The 6,000-nt window shown below is 38.6% G+C and overlaps 1 protein-coding gene across 2 annotated transcripts in view; it reads right to left on the minus strand.

Moving 5' to 3' along the window:
* The window catches only part of LNX2 (ligand of numb-protein X 2), a 50,055-nt gene extending 44,889 nt beyond the window's left edge, over positions 1–5,166 (minus strand). The window contains exon 1 of one of the 2 annotated variants that reach the window (XM_029960973.1): positions 5,066–5,166. The gene's annotated coding sequence lies outside the window, so the exon portion shown is untranslated. Of the gene's footprint in view, positions 1–5,024 lie in introns of both variants that reach the window. The other variant, XM_018071452.2, reaches the window with a different exon arrangement.
* Between the last annotated feature and the right edge of the window lie 834 nt (positions 5,167–6,000).

Genomic DNA, 6,000 nt, shown 5'->3' on the forward strand with positions numbered 1-6,000 from the left:
TAAACAAATCATACTGCTTATCACTACAAAATTAGATTCTTTCAGTGCAGTAATATTGCCCTTCTCTGTTCCTGCCCTCCCTGCCACTGAAGGCTCATGTTTGATTTCTACCACTGAACAGCCCTTCCATCTGCTTCCACGGCACAACGTAATTTTCAAGTGGCAGAGTCTTGCCTTGAGCTTGAATCACTGTCACCAAAAATCTCATCCTTACAAAATTGACTTTCCATTCTCAAAATTAGAAAGATTAGAAAATAAGATATTGCCCAAAGTGTTTTTTAGGTTTCTCTGCATATAAAGTTTGACTACTTTAACATCGACAGGTCAGCCTCTGCACAGGACCCGCTTTCATACAACCCACACAGATTCTTCAACCTAGCAGTTCAAACAACATTTGTTATCTTTTACCAAGTACCTGCTACTGATTGCTTGCATTTCCACAGGCTTTCCCATGGTTTCTGGTTGTATGAGCAACCTTCAGGGTGCTTTTCACTAGCACTATCTCATTTCACATTTCAAGAGACCAGGAGAACACAGATGCTCAGCTTCCAGGGCTCAGCTGAAGTAACTTGTAGCTCACAAACCCACACCTTCTTCTGCCATGTCCCTACATCTCTACCAGCATGACAGCTAGAGGGTTATTTTTAAAATGCCTTATGTATGTGCATTGCCTGCTTTTAATGAAATAAAATCCAGAAAAATTTATTCAAAGAAAAATATGAAGACTATCTGCCATAAAACTTTACTGGCAAACAACCTTAAAATTCCCTAAGGACCCTAAAAGTCCTTCGACTCAACTTTCTGAATTGAGAGGAATCCACTCTACTGCTACATTTCCTAAGTAATTTCTTACAGAAGAATTACATTAAAAGTTGAGGGAAAATTTAGTTCTTTCCATGCCAAGGTGTGCACTTACTTTGTGACTTTTATAAGCTCAAGAATTGCTAAATTCATGTAAACCTCTTAAACAAATAAATAAAGAACCGAGAAAATTTTTCTTCTGGAATTACTTTGCAGTGTAACTAGAATGGTACTTCTCCTTCACCGCAATATGTTGTGGTACTAACTCAAAAGTTCACATCGTTTTCATTTCTTTACTACCAGTAGCAATCTAGGAAATGCTGCCATCAATAGTAAATCTATATGAAGTCACACTCCTCCGGTGCATTTTATGCATAGCAATCAGTTCATAACACAATCCTGTGTTGTTTAAAATTCAGTTTATTCTTCAATTACTCTGCTAGCCCGACTCTAATTTATTGTATTTTCTGGTACATTTGGTTTTGGATATTATGACATCCTGGCTCACACCATTAGAGAGGAAACATAAAATGGTGAGGCTGTCTAAGGACAGCTGAGAGTAAGATAGCAACAGTCTGGAAAATTAACAATATCACTGTCTCTGTGCTCAGCTAGACCTCTCCTGCATTAACGCTAAAAAAAATTTGGCAGTATTTCTCCAGCATAGACTTGACATCCAGGAATAGCCTCAGAGGCACCATAAAACCCCAGCTAGTGTGGCAGGCAGCTGGGGCGGTCGGGAGGGCGGCTCAGCTGCAAAAGAAAGGAAACACTGGCCCTGCTGCTGCTTGGAGCCCACCAAAGAAACCAACGTGGTTCTAAATGCCACCAATACTGTACACACTGATTTTTTGGCTAATTATTTTTTAGCCTTGCATTTTCTCAGTCCTAGCTACGGTTTCTTTCTCCCTGCACCCAAGGTGGAATGAGACGCGGGAGCCAGAAGCCTTCTCAGGGCATCTTCCTTGAGAACCCCGGCAGAAGGGAGGGCTTTACCTCCCCCTCCAGCTTTGTGACCGACGCATTAACCTTCAGGGCATGCTGCCAGCCCCACCTGCTTACTCAGGCTTTTGACAACCAGGGAAGCTCTCACTGCACTGATTTGCCCTTCGAAGATGCATCCTCTTTCACTTACTCCTCCCTACGACATTTGGCGTTAGAACTGAATTCAGAGGATGGAGGAGCAGTCCTGATGAGAAAACGCCATACTCTTGTATTCACATCTGACCTTTATCCATACAACAGATTCTGACAATTTCAAACACGAAAAATGCTCATGTGCCTGCACAACTTGCTCTGTCCCAAGAAATTCCACGCTGGATTCTTAAAAAAAAAAAAAAGTATGTTTCCCTTCCTTTTTCTGTTTTTTAGCAAGTCTAAAGACAGCTTACTAAAAAAACACCCAAGAGTGAATGTTTTGCTGGGAGACCCAGGCAGGCAGGCTCATGAGAGGCTGTCAACATTGGAAAGAATTTGCAGTGGAGGAAACCTGGCTGGACCCAAATCCTCACTCATTATTTTGTCCTCCAGAAAGCAGATTAATTTTCTCCTATAGGATAATAAAGTTTTCCCCGTCTCTAAGTTGTCTTGTAGTTCAGGCAGTATTGCCAGCTCCTTCTAAACCTCATAAACAATAAGGATTTTACTAAAAATGAAGTTGCTGCAATTGTTGCATTAAAAAGACAGTGCCAAAAATTACATGTAGCAATGTTAAAACATGATGACTCGGGCTGCAAGCTAATTTACAAAATTAAGAAATGCCTCATTTTAGCTTACCCACTGCCTTCCAGTTTTCCAGTTTCTGTTAGGTTGCTTGATCTCACACTTAGGAAACCCCACTGAAAGACAGTTACTGGTGCACGAGAAATAAGGAGTACAGTTTCAGCTCATGAAGACTGATGGAGTCAGTGAATCACATCAGGTCATATTTAGGTGGGATGAAGAACTGGGACAGAGGGGCTCTCCCCTCCTGTTAAGTGCTAATCCCAGGCTCCAGTGCAATGAAATACGACCACAGTGAGACACTCTCATTTTGATGTGTGGCTTCTAGGAAACTACCGAACAAATTCTTTGAAACCACATGAAAACTTTGGCTCCAACCATTTTCTCTTCTCAATCCCACATACTCATAAGCATCGTGCCTATGCTTATGTTGCAAATCAGTGCACCTGTTCTGGAGTCCCCCTGCACCCGCTCTCATTACCCTCCGTTTGAAACAAATCCTGAATTGAGATCGGAGACTTGATTTCACCTCCCAGCGGGCAGAAAGTAATCATCAATAATTGATGTCAGTTGGTTTCATTTGGGGCACTGCCTCAGGCATGCAATCGAGAGTTATGGTATGCGCCAAGAAAAGGAGGATTTGTATATAAAATGATTTGATAATCTGAAAAAATCCCTTAGTAAACAAAGGAAGTTTACAGATAATTGTATTAAAGATTACAGTTGTTTTAAAACAATGTAGAATGTATTTGAGCACATCTGGGAAGAAAGATGGCAGCATTAAAAGCAGTATCTTTGGGGAAAATTTTCCCCCCCTCAAACAGAAAACAGTAATTAATTCACTATTAAATCCTAATCCTTGTCAATTCATGTAAAAGCAAAGCACCTTTTCTAATAAAGACTGTTATCAATATATTTAAATTAATTTTAAAAATATTTAAATATGTTTTCATACAGTTCTAATATCTGATTAAATGATCTTTAAATGCTTCCACTTTATTTCAAATTTGAAAAGCAGGCTTATTTTATGTCAGAAAACTGAGGACAGAACAGCCTGTGGACTATGTTTTTGCTATCATATGTTTTTCAATGTCTTTTACTGATGTCTTTTTACATATTTTACTCATCAGCTGGAAAATCAAGAAAATAACTCCGTTTATCCTATAAAGGTTACTACTTTTCCATCACACAATTACTGTGTTCCAAACTTTTGGTGTGGCGATTCAGATAAAAATCCCCTCAATGAAACCCATAAACTGTTCATGACTTTTCTATAATGAATGTTGATAATTAATAATATCTGTACAGATCTTCTACTTTAAACAACACATTGCTGAAGCTCCTCACTGCTGTAACTGCTGCCAGCGCTAGAAGAATAAAGTTACTTCACAATTAAAAAGGTAAAAACTACAGAACTGAACAATAATTAAATCGGTAAAAACATACTGGATCAGATTTCTATGTTTTTTACTACTGTATTTCTGCTTCATTCTTCAGTAAAAAAGCTTAGATGTTAGAGATAAATTTGGAAGTAGTTCTAAGTTAAGGTCTGAAAAAAAAAAAAGAGAGAATTGTTGAAAGAAAATAGTAAGTACAGGGTTTGTTTTTTCCCTTTCTATGCCGTTTTACTTCTTTATATAAAGAAATTAATTTTATATATATGCACAAATATTTGTAAAGGAAGATCAATGACGAGTAGAATGCTAACCAGACTGGTACAAGCAGCCCTAGCAAAGAAAGGCCACGAGGGATGCTTTACTATAACCACACCATCACAGCTGTGGTGAATCGAGTGACTTCCTTGGGAGCAGAAGCCGGCAAAAGGACTCTCATGCCTACAGAATACCCCATGGAGTCACCACTGCAGTCAAGCTATAGGGATGGCTAAATAAGACTCAGCATGTCATACATCATCTGAAAAACAGTATATATACAGGATAGCAACTACTCCTAACACACATGGGTGCATTCAAGTGAAATCCCTTCTCTCCTGCATTTCAACTTAACTTGCTTAGCAGGTTTTCAGGTATACACGGCCTCACCTATATCAACACCCCAGAACAAAACATCTTTATCCTCAAAATCAGTATTGCAGCTAAAACAGAACTTCCTCTCTGACGCTGTGAGGCAAAAATAAATAAATCTCAGCACAAAGTTGACATCACTGTGTGAATTAAGTTGCCTTCACTAAACTTGAGACTTACTTAAAGACAAAAGATAGCTATTGTGAAATCCATATGGTTCTGATTGTTTGTAGGAGGTAACATGTCAAGCTGTACCCAAGTTCTTGATTAAGTATCTTCCACTTCATAGCAGCACGGCACTTCTGACCATTTCCTGGCTTCGCAGCTTTTCAAACTTTTCAAAATATGACTTAGGAAACCGTTACATTTCTACAACATTTCTCTAGTCAATGGCACATATCCCTTACTGCAGAAGAAAGGACCGTTAACAGTTTCATTTCACACTCCAGTAACCCAAAATTCTGTGTTACCACTCACTTTAGTGTTAATTTTCCCATAGATTCTCTTTTTCTGCTTACACGGCAAGACAACTCAGGTCAAGTGCTCAGACAAGATGTGCTGCTGATTCTCCTTTTCACCACCACTGAATCACCTTCACTTTTGCTTCACTGCAAAGTTATTTTCCCTGCAAAAAGCAGGAGAGCCACAGCCAATATATAAGTCAGCAGCTACCAGTCAAAATGGATTTCAAAGGGGGGAAAACTGCTTCACACAACTAAGCCCATAAGTATTATTTATACAGGATCATTCCGACACTGTATAAATACACGACAACAGGTATATTTTCTGTTGTACATGCGGGGAAGCCCAATTCAGCTCATGTCACTTCCAGCTACAGAATATAAAAGTATCTAGAGCAAACAGACATGCTGAGCCATCCGCCAGGTAACAAGAGTGGAGAGCGGTTATTTTGCCAGATGAAGTAGACAGATACCTTTTTTTACTGGTGATTTCAAAAAGAAATACATTTGGTGGTTGTCACTGAATTCTTATGAAGCTTTGTAACGTCTACATACAGATCTAACTTACATGTCTTTTTTAAGACATTTGCATGAAATGCATGACAGATCCACAAATACACAAAAATATTTGTATTTTTATCATAATCGAGATTAGCTTTACCTTTAACATCTAAAAGGAATTAAAATAGTTAAGAAGCAAATCTAAAATCTGAAGGCATTCAGTACTGGTTTAATATTAGGCAGGAAACCCTGTGATTTTTACACCTTCAATCTTCATTAGAAGCAGCAATGACAGATTAGCAATGCACTAATTGCAAAAACAGTTCAGGAATTTAATTGTACTAATTTTTAATTAACATAAATGCAGGACAACTATTTTACTAATTCACTAGGTGAGCCTCCATTAGCTTCTGTTAGTAACAATAACTGGATGAGAAAATCCCTCTTGAGCAAACAAGACATAAAAACAGGAAAAAGAGGCCAGACAGAAG

The sequence above is a fragment of the Manacus vitellinus genome, unplaced genomic scaffold, assembly GCF_001715985.3.
Source record: "Manacus vitellinus isolate BGI_N305 unplaced genomic scaffold, ASM171598v3 scaffold_2_pilon, whole genome shotgun sequence".
Lineage (NCBI taxonomy): Eukaryota > Metazoa > Chordata > Aves > Passeriformes > Pipridae > Manacus > Manacus vitellinus.